Genomic DNA, 16,572 nt, shown 5'->3' on the forward strand with positions numbered 1-16,572 from the left:
ATTGAAATAAACAAGGCATTTGTGATAGGAAGGTTAAAGCAGATTGTTGGGGGTGGGGAAGGGGGGGTTGGAAACACCCCATGTTTTTGCACGCAGGCTGCTCATAGCCTGTTGAGGATGGAAATGAGAGAAAGTGTTCAAGAGTCTGCCCACCTCCCAGCCCAGAGGAGCCTATTTCTCCAACTGTCTTGAGATTCACTGAGAAAAGCAGTGGGGAAGAGAACTAGCATTGATTAAGAGCCTACTAAGTGCTAAGCCAGTAATATGAATGAGCTCATTCAGTCCTCATCACAACCCCGGGTGGTAGCACCCATTTTACAGATGAGGAAAGTTGAGGCTCAGATGGAATAAAGTCAACCAACCAGGGAAGTACAGAGCTGGGATTTGAATCTCGATCTGTCTGACCTCACATGCCATGCTGTTTTGGCTATGCTGTTACCTTGAGCAGCTGTGTACCCAGCTGGTGGAGGTAAAAAGAGAAGGAGAAGGAGGAGGGGAAGAAAGAAGATGAAGAGACATCAGCCAGCCCTGTGGAGGGAGCATCGTGCCTGGTGAGACTGAACAAGACATCGACTGCACGTGAGTGAACCAAGCCCTAGTTTTTGGGTGGTTTGGGGAACACCGTGTATGTGTGTGTGGGTGTGAAATGTGGATAGATTTGGCTTGATAACCCAGGTAGGCTTCCTGGAGGTAGAGGGACGTGGAAGTTGAATGGCATTGGAGGAATGGCCTTGCAGCTGCGTGAGCTAAGGCAGGAAAGGCGCGAGCCTGGCTTGGGTGAGAGGAGGTAAGTCACAGAGGGGTAGTGATGGTGTGGTGAGTGTGTGTGTGTGTGGGGGGGGTGGTTAGCTTGGAGAGTGTAATGCAAAGAAAGAGCCCTGGGCCGGGAGGCAGGTGCCTGGTTCTTGTCCTGGCTTAGCCATTGCCATGCTGTGTGGTCTTGGGCAAATCCCTCTTCCTCTCTGGGCCTCAGATTTTCTGTCCATACAATGGTGGAATTGGACTACAGGATCCTATGCAGGGTGCCATGAAGAAAGAAGGTGACTATAGAATCCAGAGGGCCTTGAATATCAAGACTTGTCATTAGAATCATGAAATGTTAGGACTACAAGGGCCCCCAGGAACCATTCACCTAAACGATCTTACTTGACATATTAAAGGATGAGTGGGAGTTACTGAGGCAAAGAGAAGAGAGATGGGAGAGGGACGCGAGGGCACTGCAGGCGGGGGTTTTAGCTTGAGCAAAGGGGTGGGTGGAGGCAAGAGATAGGAGTGCGGGGACCACCAAGCAGCTTGGTGCTGTTGAAGAATAAAGACCAACGTGGGGTGGAGGGAGAGGAGCGGGATCACTCAGGGGAGGGAGATGGGGCCAGGCCCTGTGGGAGCAAGGGGCTTTGATTCCATACTCTGAGTAACAGGGACCCACTGAAGGGGTGGGAGGGACATGCTCATAGGTGAAATTTTGAAAGATCGCTTTTGCAGCTTTGTTGGTGATGGATGTGACAGGGGTGGGGAGTGGGTACAGGCCAAGGATGAATGCTGAAAAGACCAGGTAGGAAGCTGTTGTGCCACTCAGGGACAGATGTGACCGTCTGAGCCAGGGGAGCACAGTGGGGATGTTGAGGGCAGCACCTGTTCACGAGATGTATAGGAAGTAGAATAGGTAGGGCTTGTTGATTGATAGGGTGTGGGGGATGAGGAAGAGGGAAGAGTCAGGACCCCCACGTTTCTGGCGTAGTGACATTCATTGAGACAGGAAACACAGGAGGGGAGATAGGTTTTTTGGGAAAGGTGATGAGCTCCATTTAAAAAAAATTATTAGTTTTTTATTTTTATAGCACTTTTAGTTTTGCAGAGGAAATTGAGAAGAAAGTACAGACAGTTCCCATACCCTTCTCCCACCCACATGTACAGTTTCTCCTATTATTGACATGTTACATTAGCATGGTGCATTTGTTACAATTATGAATCAATATTGGTATATTATTGCTAACTTAATTTTATATTAGGGTTCCCTCTTTGTATTGTGCAGTTCGATGGGTTTTGCCTAATGCGTAATGTCATGTATTAACCATATGAGCTCCATTTTGGATTTGGCGAGTTCGAGGTGTCAATGAAACTTGTATGTAATGGCTCATTCATTCATTGTTTACTGTGCATTTATTATGTGCTAGATGCTGCCTTCCTGAAGCTGTCAGTCCAGAGGGGCGTCCAGAAAGTTCTCCAATATGTCGAACCTTGATCTGCTGAACTTTTGCCCACTGGTCTTCTTCTGCCCTTCAGAATCTCACAGGAGTCCACCCTCCTTCAGAGATTAGAGATCAGTGATTGTGGTTCTCAGCATCATCTTTGCTTCAGAGAACATGAAGCTGGGAGAGAATGGACTTCAGAAAATTGTAAAGAAATGGGTTTCAGCCTGAGCATCTTTTCATATGATCTCATCTGCTAAGTGGGTTTAACAAATACTCCCTTACAGGCAGGGGTGTGTTGGAGAGGGTTCCTGCTGCTTTATAGTACCGATGGAGACATCTCTTCCCAAGGAGGGTTCAGTGACATCCCATCAGTAGCTTGAAATTGACCATTGTGGGAGTATTTACACCACAGAAATTGACAAATGATACAAATCAGGATGGTAAACTTTTCCCAGCAAACAGTAAATATTTACGGTCTACAGAGTTCTGGGTGGGATGATGGATGTGAGCTCCTGGCACACAGCACCCACATATACGCACAGTGGCACCTGGTAAGTGTGACTACCCTTTCCTTTGATGTTTCCTTTGTATGGGAAAATGATTGCTTCATTGCTCAGAATCCTAACTTCCCATCAGCTGGGGACTGCTCCTCTCTTTTCTCAGACAACATGGTCCCTATGAAAGCTGCCAGCTTCTTACTTCCCTTGGCCTCCACAGAGGGTTGGAGTCAGAGGATGAGGCTTTTGGAGTCTTATGGGTCTAAGTTTGAATCTTGGCTCTGCCTCCTACTAGCTGTGTAACAACCCTGGGTGAGTTATTTAATTGCTCTGAGCCTCAATTAAGTCACCTGTGAACTGGGGATGGACGTTTCTCCCTCATTAAGTTGTTGTAAAGATGAATGAGGTAATGGGCGTAGCAGGACCTGGCACTGAGGCGGCAGTTTCAGTGAAAGCTTGACCGATGCTGGTCTCCTCGCCCTGAGAAGTCCGGTGTGGACTTGAGAAGCAGCTCTGAGAATGGGTGGGGGTGGGGGAGGGAGGAACTAGGTCTACAGCCTTGGGAAAGGGGTCTGCTGGTGGAACATGTAGGTCGGGACAGGCTGTGGGCTGTAGGACCCTCCAAATGTATTCCAGATGCAGTGGAGGGGAACTCCCCTGGCCGCAGTTCACGCTTCCAGGGCCCTCACCTGCAGATCTGCAGATAAACTCCCATCATCAGCTCAGCTTGTGGGTTTCTGGGGCGGCTGTGGCAGCCTGGGCTGCCCTGATTTACCACCTCAGCCCCAAGCAGATTAAATCACCCAGAGTCATTTGAATTTTACCTGGCCTTGTCACACAAATCTTAGAAACTGCTGTCTGGCAAGAAAACTTTCTCTGTAGTTTTTGGAGGAGGACAAAGAACTCTAGAATTGAGGTAAAATGGGAAAAAAGAGGTGGCTCTGGGGGGGGGGGATTTCTGTATCTTCAGGTCAGGCCTGGGTTGGAGGTTGAAGAAGGGAGTGGGGTGTGTGTGTGTGTGTGTGTGTGTGAGAGAGAGAGAGAGAGAGAGAGAGAGAGAGAGAGAGAGAGAGACAGAGAGAGAGAGAGAGGACTCCGGGGCAATGTTGCCTCTGGCTGTGTGACATAGGACAAGTTACTTAACTGAGTCTCATAGGATAGTGGTGAAGGTCAAAAGGGCTAGTTTATGTAAAGGGTTTTGTAGACTTCCATCAGTCCTGTGATTATTAGTCAGGAAGATGGGACAAGTGACTAGATAAATAATTATATATGGCAGTGGTTAGCATGTGTTGAGTGGAGTAAGAGCTCTGGGAGCTGAAAGGGAGAGCATATTGCCAGAGGTCTGGGGTTTGACTTGGGTCTTAAAGGAAACCTGAATTCGGGCAAGTGAGGTTGTCAACATCACATCTGTCTCCAGCAGGGTGTGTTGCTCTGGGGATGGATCCTGATTGGTTTAGCCAATCAAGATCCACGCCCCCTGCCAAACGCTGACCTTGGCACATTGTTGGTTCTAAACCAACCACACTCACATTCCACCAGTGACAGGGATTGCTTCAGTTTGGCCCAATCCGACAGAAGCTCGGGATTTTTGTTAGATACCTGGGAAAACACATTTAATCTCTGTCTGAATTTGAATGAGGAGACATGGGGCCCTAATTTCTGGCAGATATCTGGTGACTAGGAACACTAACCTAAAAATTAAGCCAACATATGGAGATGGGAAGAGCCTAGAAAATCACAGAAGAATAGAGTCCTAGCCCTGATCAAACTGTGCCTGAAGCCTGTTGCATCTGGAGGATTCAGTAAGCAAACCTAATAAATCTGCTTTATTAAACTAGTTTGGATTTCATTTTTGTATTACTTGCAATATGAAAGCTGATACAGAGGCTGATGGAGGGATCCGAGTGGGGAGGTGACAGCCTACTGGGTATTCGGTGACCATTAAGAGAACAGCTAGGTTAGAGTCAAGGGTTGGTAGGGATGTTTAAGAATTTGAACTTGATTCTATAGGCAGTTGGGGTAACTGAAGATTTGTGAACAGAGGAGGGAGAGTTGTAAGTGATGTGAACACAGTGGTCATTTGGGAAGATCAACCTAAGAGGGAACTTCAAAAAGTTCATGGAAAGATTTGTATTATCTTCTAATTCAATTTTTCCACAGACTTCTTGAAGTACCCTGTATACAGGTTGGATTAGAAGGAGAAGTTGGGGGCTGAGACTTAAAAAAGAAATCACTTACTGATACTGTGTTCATGTATTATCTGACTTAATCCTTACAACAGCCCCCCCTGCTCCTTTTTTTTTTAACAGAGTTTCAAAGATCTTGAGTAACTTGACTAGATCATGTAGTTAGTAAATGTTGGAGCCAGGACTTGGACAAAGGTCATCTGACTTCAAACCCTGTACTCTTACTTATCATATTTATGATAACACATGTGACAAATTAATATGGGCTAGACTAAAGTAGTAGCTACAGGGGTGGAGAGGATGGAACAAGAGACATTAGGCTGGTGAAACCCTAGATATATTCTCATTAAAGTCAGAAACCGGACTAGGGTAGCTGTTGTTGTCAATATTTTTAAAAACACTTTTCCTAAAGTGCTAGACATTGCAATTAGGCAAGAAGATGAAATAGAAAGTATAAATATTGGGGGAGAGGAGCAAATAATCATAGTTTGCAGATAAGATGATTATCTGGAAAACCCAAGACAATTTCCTGAAAAACAGTTGGAAAAAATAAGGTTTAGTAAGATGATGAATAACAAAACAATAAACACAAACTAATAGCTTTTTATTTATAAAATGACTTTCTAGAAGGTAAAATAAAAGGCCTTTCCCACAGTGTCTAGAAAAAAACAAAACTACAAAATACCTGGAAATGACCTTTACAAGAAATGTATAGAATTACATGAAGAAAACCAAAAAACTCTCCTGAGGGGTGTAAAAGAGACTTGAATAAACATAATACATAGGTAGTTCTTGGGTTGAAAGATTTAGTACTATAAGGATGTCAATACTTAACTGAATGTACAAAATGAAGATAATCCAGTCAAGATCCCAATAGGATTTTTTTTTTCCTTTTTGTCTTTTTTCGTGACCGGTAACAGTATCGCAACCTTCGGTGTTGCGCCCGCACCACGCTCAACCAGTTAGCGGACCGGTCTCTATATGGGATCTGAACCCTCGGCGGGAGCGCCGCTGTGCTCCCGAGCACCGCACTCTACTGAGTGCACCACCGGGCCGGCCCCCCAATAGGATTTTTTAAAAATTGGTCAAAATAATTATAAAGTTAATCCAGAAGAATGAAAAATGAGGGTAGTCAGGTAATTTTCAGAAAAGAAAAATGATGAATATTTATCAGATATTAAAATGTTTTATAGAAGGACAATAATAAAAATTTTTGTGTAATAATAGATCCTTGGGACAAAATAGAGAGTCCAGATATGGATCCAGGTATTTAAGGGGATTTTTTTAATATGATAAAATGGCATTTCAATTGGATTGGGAAGATATGGGCTATTTTATAAGTGGTGTTGGCATAATGGGCTGGCTATTACAACACAAGCTGGTTTTCTGCCTTACTCCATCCAGTAAGATCAAGCCATGAAGACCATGGTGGTATAAATATTAGTAAATATTTTGATCATCTTAAGATGGGGAAGATTCTTCTAAGCATGACATGATATTTAGAAATTATAAAAGATTGATAAATTTGACTTATGTGAAAATTGAAAATTTAAGTACATTAAAGAATTATAAGAAAAGTTAAAAAAGGAGGGGGGACATATATGATAGACAGAAGTTTACTCATCACTAATGTACAAAGAACTCTTACAAATAGTTAAGAAAAAGATAAACATCTCATTAGAAAAATGGGCAAAGGACATGAACAGGCAATTCACAAGGAAAATTACAAATGTCTGAAATGACAAAAAGATATTTATTTAACCTCACTGATAATCTCAGCAATGCCAATAAAAACAAGTGTCATTTGCCTTCTGTCGATCTGGCCAACTATTAAGGCTGACTAAACCCAGGATTGGCGAGGGTATGGGCAGACAGATGCCTGTGCACTGTTGATGTGAAGTAAAGTATGTTGTTGTAAGCTTTCTGAAGGGCACAATGGCAAAATTAGAAATAGTGTGTAGACTTTATTGCAGCACTCTCATTTTTTGGATTTTATTCCAGGGAGAAAATTGCAAAAATGAGCAGAGATATGCACAAAGATATTTATCACAACATTGTTTATAAGAGTAAAATCTTGACAACATCCTAAATGATCATCAGTAGCAACCCAGTTAAATAAAATATATGATACACATATACAATGGAATACTACAAAGTAATTAAAATAATTTTGTAGAACTCTATTTATTGACATTGAAAGATGTCTATGACATATTGTTGAGAGAGAAAAGCAGGTGTCAGTGAGAACAGTATGTATAATACAATTCCTCGTCTATAAAATTATATACATAGATCTCTATGTGTATATATGCATAAAGATATGTCTGGAAGGCTGTTCACTGAAATGCCAGGAGTGGTTATATCTGGGTGGTGGGATTTTTACTTTCTTTTTCATACTTTTAAGTATTGATTTGATTTTTTTTTATAATGAGGGTATATCGTGTTTTTCAATCAGAATGAATAATAAAGCTATTTTCATTTTGAAAATAAGATAAATATTAAATAGGAGGAATCAGCACGTGGTGATTTAACAAATGTGGATAAGGAGTCAAGATGCAAGTCAAGATTTTGATCTGTGGTAAGCCCTGAGCAGAAGCTGATTCTGGAGGGAAGAAGAGGCACAGGGTTTTCAGAGTTTGGGTTTGTGGCAGTGGCTGGTGGGCAGTAGGGCTGCCTCTTAAGAGGGCTGAGGTGGGGGTGGGCTATTCCTCAAGGGCAAAGCTGTGGGTGAAATCTCGGAGGGAGGAAGTGCATGGGCAGGAGCAGGAGAGGGCTGGAAACTGAGCCCTGGAACACAGCCACGTTTACGAGATAGGAGAAGAAACAGGTTGTGTGGCCAGGAAGGCGAGGGACTATGGGGGGCTTGGAGTGCCTTAGAATGCCTTGGGGATAGAGGCAAATTTCCAGAGAAAGGTCAACCATATCTAATGATGCAAAGGCACAGGGACCAAGGAAAGGGCACAGGACTTGACAAATAGGGCTTTGCTGGTGACCTCGGGGGGAACAGTTTTGGCGGAGGAGTGGGCTGTACATTGCCGCGTGTGGGAGTGAGAGAGTCTGTCATGGGAGAAAGGAGGGTGGTAGCTTGGGGGAGCAGATTTGAGGGAAAGGGACTGAGCCTTGACCAGAGGTGGCAGTAACTGGCATGGTTGCCTCCCTGTCTGTTCCCCAGCACTGGCAAGCATCACTAATCATTCTGCTGAGCCTGGATGAAGCCTCAAAATCTTTCTCCCAATAGCCATTCTGGGGAGCCACAGCCAATCTATTGAAGCCAGCTGGTGAGATGAACCTGTTTTCTATGCCTGGGTTTGACACATACTTGAAGAATGAGAGAAAGATCTCATGGAAGGGGCGATTGAGGGAGCAGGAGAGAGGAGGCTGGTGGAATCAGGGTCTCCCATCCTTGTGGACTCTGGCCTCAGTCTGGGGAGACTTCTGGGCCCTGGGCCCTGGGCCCGGAGCCTCGGATGAGCTGAGGGCTCTGCCATGAGTCTGAGCTGACTAGGTGCTAGAACAGGATTATGCTCTGGATCGTGCTGTGAAAAAGCCTGACTGCACGTGTGACTACCAGCTGCTGTACAGATATTTGGGGGCCATTGTGCCCACTACCTGGCTGTTCAGGGAAGATGTAGCAGGCACCCCATTGTCTGGAACCCTGGGCATGGAGGGATCTACCTATGGGTTCCAACTGCAGGGCCTGTGAACAGAACAAGGAGTTGAGGCGGGGTCATGGCTTGTTCGGAAGACTTTTAAGGAAGACATTCAGTGTGATCCGGCTGTTGTGCCTCCGATGGCATTTTGATTGCATTGGTGGGAGCATGGGGTCTTTGATATGGGGGAAAAGGCTCTTCCAGACTCTCAGTGGCAGAGTTCTGGAGCAGCGGAGGAATGCAGGTACACGGGCAGAGCTCGCCTACAGAAAATGACCAGGATGGGGAGAGGCCCAGGGGTGATATCCGGCCAGGAGAAATTCTTGAAGGAGTTCAGGCTGAGGAATTAGACATTCACTTTTAACCTGCTGAAGCAATGTTTCCTAAAATGCACTCCTTGCAATCTCAGTTTATTGAGGTTGGTCCACAGAAAAGGGTTCTGTGAACAAATTTGTTCATGAAATGCAAGACCCACAGCTCAGTGTATATGAGCACAGTAAAGGTTCTGAGAAGTTCTACAGTGAAGAAACTTGTTTAATATAGAATTCTCCCAAACTTATTCAACCACAGAAACTTTTTTGATTTAACACCAATTTACCTCCTGTAGGACTAGTGATTGACTTGGAGCAGAGGGAACAACATAGCCCGTGTGGTCCCAGAAGTGGTGTTTGGACCAGTGTGAGGACATTGCAAAGAGGCAGATTTTGGCTCAGTTCAAGGAAGAATTTTGCAGCAATTGCAGATGTTTTAACCATGAAGGAGGCAGTAAAAGAATTCTAGTTCCTTGAGGCCTTAAGCAGAGTGTGGAAGTAGCAGGATCCCTGCAGAAGGGAGACAGGTGTAGGTGGGTGTCATCACAGATTTCTGGGGTTCTGTGAGTCCTGGGAGAGAGGCTCCTTGGCTGCCCGGAGGTGGCACTCCTCCCTTGGAGCCTGTAGCCTAGCTTGTCTTGCTGTGTACTCTGCCCAAGTGTGCTTGGGATGCTTGAAGTGAACAGTCTGTGAAGGTAAGATGCACACACATAAATATCCTCGTTAAGTCCCAAATACACATCCCAAACTTTACATAACAGGAGCAGCAGCTGGAGACGCCCATAGTCCTAAATGCTTTTCTGTACTAAGAGAACATCCTCTCTCCATCTCTCATTCATTTAGGTAATGTTGGATGGAGCCAGCTGCGGCAGCCTGGTGAGCAGGCAGGAGCGTTTGTACCTCCACCTGATGGGTGCTGCCACAAGGATGGGATGTCACGGGTAGCGGGAACCTCTCTGATCCCTTCATGGGAAGTTGGGTCCTGAGGATGGGAGGCCAGCCACTCAGCTCTGGTCTTGATCTCAATGTGCCCAAACTGAGCTGGGATGCATCTCCTCCAGGGACTGGACAAGCACGTTTCAGAGCAGTGGAAGGACCCAGGGCCAGTTAAAGGCACGGGGATGGGAATGGATGGAAGAAATGACTCCATTCAACAAATTGCTCAAGATGCCTTCTTTGAGTCTCATGCTGGGCTGGGACACTGAGACTAATAAATCAGCCACAGCCCATCCTCAAAGCTCAGAGGCCTGGGGAGGAAATAGTCATGGGCATGAAAAGGGCTGGAATCAAGGGTAGCTTTCAGGACTGGGGTGTACAGAGAGTCTGGCTCTGTCTTGGGGCCAGAGGGCCAGGGAAGACTTCCTTGAATCAGAGACAGTAGGATTGGGCCTTGAGAGTGCGTCTGACCCAGGGAGGGAAGTTACCTGCAGCTGGGGTATTCCCTTCTGCAAAATGTGGCCAAGGTTACCGTGGACTTCCAAGCTCCAAAGTGACATCAGGTTTGTCCCCTTGCCTCCTGGTCTCTAGTAACCATCTAGGACTCATGAATACCCTCTTGAGATTTCTTTAAGGAAAATCCCAAGCATGGGGTTCTCAGCTGGGAGCCGGCCTAGATGCCTGTGGAACTGAACTCAGGCCCATGGTGGTTGGCGAGGGTGGGTGCCCTGGAACAGTTGGGTTTGAACCCCTCTGCGGAGGGGCTCTGTAGAGGGCTGTGGCCCAGCTGCTCTGCCCACCAGGCTTCCTGTGGGTGGCAAGTGAAACTTTTCTTCCTGGTTCTCTCCCGGCAGCCAGCTCCATTCCCTCAGCCCCAAGTGGCGGCTCCTTGGGCCGGAAACAATGTGCTTTCTCCACGCCTTAGAGTGGAAGTCAGCAGTTTGGCACCGTCTGGCTGGCAGTCTCCACCGGCTTCCTTTGGCACTTTATTGGCAAAGGCGGTGACATTTCTTTCAGTCGGGTGGGTGGAGCTGTTATGCAAACTCCCGCTCTCCCCATTCGCCAGATGAATATTCATGACTCAGGCAATCTGTAGCAGCCAGACTTTCCTGAGGGCGGCAGCTTTTCTTCTCTTCCTCTCTCTCTTTTTCTTTCTCCTTCTCTTCTTCCCAGCTCTTTGGAAAGCTGAAGTGCAGCTATATTTAATTTACAAATACAGAGCTATTTAGCTTGCCTTTTGAGATGCAGGCATTGGGGAGGAGGTGCTGGGGAACGGGGACAGTGGTTAAGGCATTTGGTCTGGACCGTGTGCTCCGGGCTCCAGTGTCCAGCACCTGGACCCAAATCTTAGGAAGCCTCGAGGGTCTGGGGCTCCCTTTGAGCCTGGCATCTTGGTGCCCTCACGCTTGAAGGCACAGCAGCTCATGCCAACCCATTCCATGCCAGCCTCTGAGGTCGACATGGAATTGTGAGGCAGTGCTGCTTCCCTGCTCAGTGCGTGGGCCAGACCTCATCAATATCTCGCTGCTTCTTCCCCCTCTGCCCCATGCTCTCCTGTTTGTCGAGGCCCACCCAGACCTGCTCCAAGCTCGAGGTCAAAGCCCAGAAGGCACTGGACCATTTGCTAGTCACTGGCTTCCTAGGGAAGGAATCAATCCCTAGTTGGGGTCCAATTCCTTGGGGATACACTGCTCTTTTTCTGGGAAGGATGGTTACCTAGCTTCCTTTGTCTCTTCCCAGAGAGGCACTAGAAACTCTGAGAGAGGGGTCAGAATTTCCAGAATTTGCCAGAAAATTTTGGTCTTAGCAAGGATGTGCTTGCACGAGTACGTCTTGTGTGTGTGTGTGTGTATGTAAATATTTATGCACAGCTTAAGTGAGTCTGTATGCCTACATCTATGTTCAAGTGTTTGAGTGTGTGTCTGTATGTGTAAGGGCGTGAATGTGTATGTCTCAGGAAGTCTGGGAATGTTTGCATGTGCGAAAGTGCCTCTCGAGTTAGAGTCACATGTGTACCTCTGTGGGTCTGGGGGTGCTGTGGGTAAGGGTGCTCTTGGGGGGCCGAGACGTGTGTGTATATATACGTAAATGAGTTGTGGGTGTGTGCAAAAGTTAGAGTCTGGGAGAGAGGCAGAGAGAGAGAGAGAGTGTGTGTGTGTGTGTGTGTGTGTTAGGGTGTGTTTCCCTCTGACCTCTATTCCCTCCCAAACCTTTTCCTTTTCAGGGAGGTAGAGGGGGATATTCCCCACTTTGCAAGTGTTACAGATTCTACCCGAGGACGGGAACAGAAGGTTTCCCAGCACACAGCGTCCTGAAATTACTTTGGATCCCTCTCCTTGTTTCCTCTAATCAGAACAGCAGCGTGAGGCTCACCCATTCTCCCTGCCCACCCCTCAGCCTTTGGGGAGGGAATGAGTGGGCCGTCTTCTCTGACCCCTTTGAGAGCACCTTGCAGCCATGAGCCAAGGAGCTGTCTTCCAAATCTCTTTCCACGATGGCCCATGCTTCAGTGGCAAGAGCCAGCTGCCTCCCTGCCTGCTAGCAACTGCCAAGCTCTTCCAGATCCCACATCCAGGCCCGGCCTCATTTACAAATATGTAAATTTGCATCTTTTCTGGTATGCAAATGGAGACATGACAAATAGCTAATTAGGGTCGAAAGCGGCACTCTGAACCAATTAGTTGTAGGGTCGACCCCTTTCTGCTGGGAGGAGACGGGGCCTTCCTGTTCCCCTGCCAGCCCTGACTCCCCGATGCCCACACACTCTGGCCTGTCCTGCCTGCCTGGGGCCCTGGCTTCAAAGAGCACTGAAACGGGAGTCAATGCTTGCCTCCCAGTCCCACCTCTGGCACTTAGCCATGTGGACTCACATGCCTGAGCCTCAGTCTCTTCCTCTGTGAAATGGCGCAATGATAGTGACTGTCTTGTCTGTAGCCATTCACCCCAGTGTAGTCAGACTTCAGAGGACTTGAATGTAAACAGCCTTTGAAAGCTGTACTAAAATTTCCCTGATAGGCACATTACTTGTACTCTTGCAAAGTACTTTCTGCCCTTGATCTCATTTAATCATCCCATGAATCCTATGAATTGGATGAATTAGATGTAGTGAGAGGATAGCATTAGGTTTCATTCTGTGCGCCAACTCTGGCCAATTATGAATGGCTGTTTGGAGTGGTGTGTCGAGAAGGATTCAGAAGCCAAGTCTGGATTCACTAAGAAATAAAAAAGGCTGTGATCGACTAGTGATATATGCTGTGGGTGAATGTTTGGACTCTGGCAGGTTTGTGTGCTGCCTATTTATCAACCATAAAAGATACAGAATTTGGAGCAAGAACCTGAGTTCCAATCCTGCCTGCTCCCTTAATTAAGTTACTTATCTTCCTGAACTCAGCTTCATAGTATAAAACAGGGAAAATAAAACCAGTGTCTTAGGGGTATTGTAAAGTTTAAATAAGGGAAGGTGAGGCAAAATCTGTCATCTGGGAGGAGATGTGTCTATTTAATTGACATGTCAGTGGGCAGGCATATTGTCCCATTTCAGAGGTGAGGAGCTTGAGGCCTGAAGAGGGTGGATGACTTGGAGAAGCCACAGCCTTGCCAGGCAGGCCTGCACGGCAGCTGGGGCTGCTCTTCTCTCTGCCACTACAGGATCCTGGCTCCCTCTTACCACCCCCGCGCTGATGCCCCAAGCGGGCTGCAACAAGCCCTGCTGGCCTAGCTCCACTTCTGGGTGTGAAATTGGGCTGAGTCGGCACCTGGGAGAATGGGGCAATTGCCATCCTGGAGCCTGGGGCCTGGGCCGGGGCCAGTGCACAGACGAAGGGATGGTGGGCGGGCCTGGGCACCAGGGAGTTTGCCAAAGCTAGGCAGTTGTCAGGAGTGGGGCAGGAGAGGACCTGGCTTGAGGACAGCTCATTCAGGGATGCTGAGAGCCAGGGTCTGAGCTCAGAACAGAGCCCAGCAGCATGTGTGTTTGCCTGGGTGCTGGCAGTGCCTAAGCATGCTGGCCCAGTGTCTCTGAGCATGTCTTTTGGTGTGCACGTGTGTTCTTAAAATGTGTGTGTGCATGCATATTAACACAACAATAGATACACATGCTGTTGTGCACACTATGTGTCAAGGTGTGTCTGTGTGAGCCTGCACATGTGTCTAAGTGAACTTGTTGCATGTATACAGCTGTCGTATATGGATATGTGTGTGTGTCTGTGCATTTGTGCCTGTATCTGTGAATGTCTATTTATACATATCTTTCAATACCCATGCAGGTGTGTCCATATTGGTGTGCATCTGACCACCTCTGTCAGTATCTGTAGACGTGGGTCCGTGCTTTCCTGTTGGCATCCGTGCAAGCATTACTGTATATCTGTGTTCTTTCCAGTGCCTCTGTGCCTCTCTATGTCTTATACACGTCTGCAAATCTCCCATGTACACACATCAGCAAGTGTCTCTGCAGCTGTGCCCATGTGTTGGTGCATTTCCGGGTGTATGTATCTACCTGTGAGAGTGTTGGTATCTCTTGCAGGATGCAGGCACAGCTGTATCAAGGTGAGCAGAACAGAACCTTCCACGCGTCTGCAGCAGCTCCAGTTCCTCACTTCCTGTGGCTGAGGCCTCCTCGACTCCTTGTGCTTGAAGGGAAGTTTTGCCCTGGGTTTCCCAGGGTGCTGCCCCTGACCAGCCCAGGGCATGGTGTCCCTGGAGAAGGACCTGCTTGCCCTTTGGGACTTATTTATCCCTCCCTTCTCTCTTTCCTTATCTCATCTCCTTTCCTTTTTCTGTTCTTCCTTCCAGTCCCCATCCTTTATCCCCTTTTCCTCTCCCTCCTTCTTTCCTTCCCTCCTTCCTTCCCTTCTCACAACTCGCTTGAGGAGATTGGGTCTTGGGCTGCTGTGGAGGTGACAGATGAAGTCTTAGAAGCCCCACTTCAGCCTCTAGAGAGGGGCTCCCCACTTCCATCCCCCATGTGGACTCAGCTCCAGAGCCACACAGGCACCTAGGGTTCTATAAATTAGTCATTGCACTCCCCGCTGCATTTTAATAATCGGCCTCCAGCCCTAGCTCAGAATGAGAACCCATGACCTTCTCTCCTTCCTTTTGAGGAGCCCTCTCCCACCCTTCCTATGGCGCTGGTGAAAGGTGGCCGCACTACCTGCTGGAAGACCTACCAGCTTGGACTTAGGAGCTCCTCTGTCCCAGGTGCACTCCATATCCATCGCTGGTCCCTGCTGCCGTTGTTGCACCTTTCCTGGGATTTGACTTAGGGCTTCTATTCCTCCTGTCTGCATCCAGAATCCAGCCTTTCCTGGCTGGACCTCCCTGCTCGGTCATCCGGATCGCTCCCAGGCAGTCTCACCCTGGATGTGGCTCCTCTCATGTGCTGGCTGTAAATGTTTTGTCTCTTCTAATCTGCCGAGAGATGCTTCTGGGTAGGACCTGGGTCGGATTCCTTCCTGCCCGCCCCACAGTTCCCTTGCCCAGGGCCTGGCTCACAGCAGTGCTTGGAACATGAGTGCTGGATGATTCTGGTGAGAAATGAGGTGTCCCAGCTCATATCTTGCAACTGTCAAATGTCTCCCTGACCCTCCCTTCTCCTTGAAGTTCTCTCCCTTCCCTGATGATTTTGGATGCAATTTAAAATAAAAATATTGATTAAAAATTGGAAATGATACAAATAAAAATAAAACCACTTAACACTAATAAGTATCATTTGAGCTTTAATATGAAGAGAAAGCATGTTAAGATGACATTTTATGGGCAATTTCAAATTAGCATGAAGTTCTCAGCGGGTCAGTGTCTTGACTTGGTTCCCGACTCTTGGGGTCTGTGGCTGGGTGTTCTCATTGGAATCCTGACCAGGCAGGCAGTGAGGTGGAGCGACAAGAACTCAGGCTTTGGCCTTGGATAAGCTGAGGGTGAATCTCCCACTTACCGGCTGTGTGAGTTTTCTGAACCTCAGTTTCCTTCTCTGTACAATGGGTGGTTGTGTGAGGGCAAAAGAAAATGGTGCACAGGGTCAGGAGCAATGCGTGGCATCTATCATTCCACCTTCAGAAGACACCCAGAACCCAACCTCTTCCCTCCACCCCTGCCATGGTGTGGTCCACACCCCAGGGGTCCATTCGCTGTACTGCAGCCACAGTGATCCTGTTGACACCTAAGTCAGACCAGACCAATTATCTGCTGAAAACCTGCAAAGGCTCTCATCTCCCCTGCAATAAAAACCGAGGGCATGACAGCAGCCTCAAGGCCCCACATGATCAATCCCAGCCCTTTCTCCTCCCTCCCTGCCCCCTGCCATTACTGTCTCTGCAGTTCTCCCCATCTCACTTCCCTCCAACCACATGCACTACCCTTCTGGCTGTTCTCAAATGTTTCAGGCACAGTCCTGCCCCAGGACCTTCGCATGTGCTGTACCCTTTTGCTGGATTGCTCTTCCCCAGGTATCCTCATGGCTGCCTCTGTCACGCCCTTTACTCAAATGTCATCTTCTCCGTGAGGAACACCCTGCTTTTTCGGATTTATTTTTATCTGTGGCACTTATCACCACCTAGTATACCCCACTTTTTTCTTATTTATTTTCTATGTTCCTAGTCTCTCCCCAAGAGAATGTCAGCTCCTTGAGAGCAGGGATTGTTGTCTTCGTTTTCACCATCTGGAACATGGCCTGGCAAATAGTGGGTGCTCAATGAATTGTTGAATGAATGAATTGCTCATCATTTTGAAGGGTACCAAAGCATAGGAGTGGCTGTCTATCAGGTCGGGCAATCAAAGGTTATTGTGCTGCTGCAACTCTGAACTCC

At 47.4% G+C, this 16,572-nt stretch overlaps 1 long non-coding RNA gene across 1 annotated transcript; it reads left to right on the plus strand.

Moving 5' to 3' along the window:
- The first annotated feature begins 494 nt into the window (after positions 1-494).
- LOC103587877 lies at positions 495-15,430 on the plus strand. Its single transcript, XR_550263.1, has 2 exons — positions 495-579; positions 14,295-15,430. It is a non-coding gene; the product is annotated as an uncharacterized LOC103587877 (long non-coding RNA).
- Positions 15,431-16,572: the final 1,142 nt, after the last annotated feature.

This window comes from Galeopterus variegatus, unplaced genomic scaffold (genome assembly GCF_000696425.1).
Source record: "Galeopterus variegatus unplaced genomic scaffold, G_variegatus-3.0.2 Scaffold498, whole genome shotgun sequence".
In the NCBI taxonomy this organism is placed as follows: domain Eukaryota; kingdom Metazoa; phylum Chordata; class Mammalia; order Dermoptera; family Cynocephalidae; genus Galeopterus; species Galeopterus variegatus.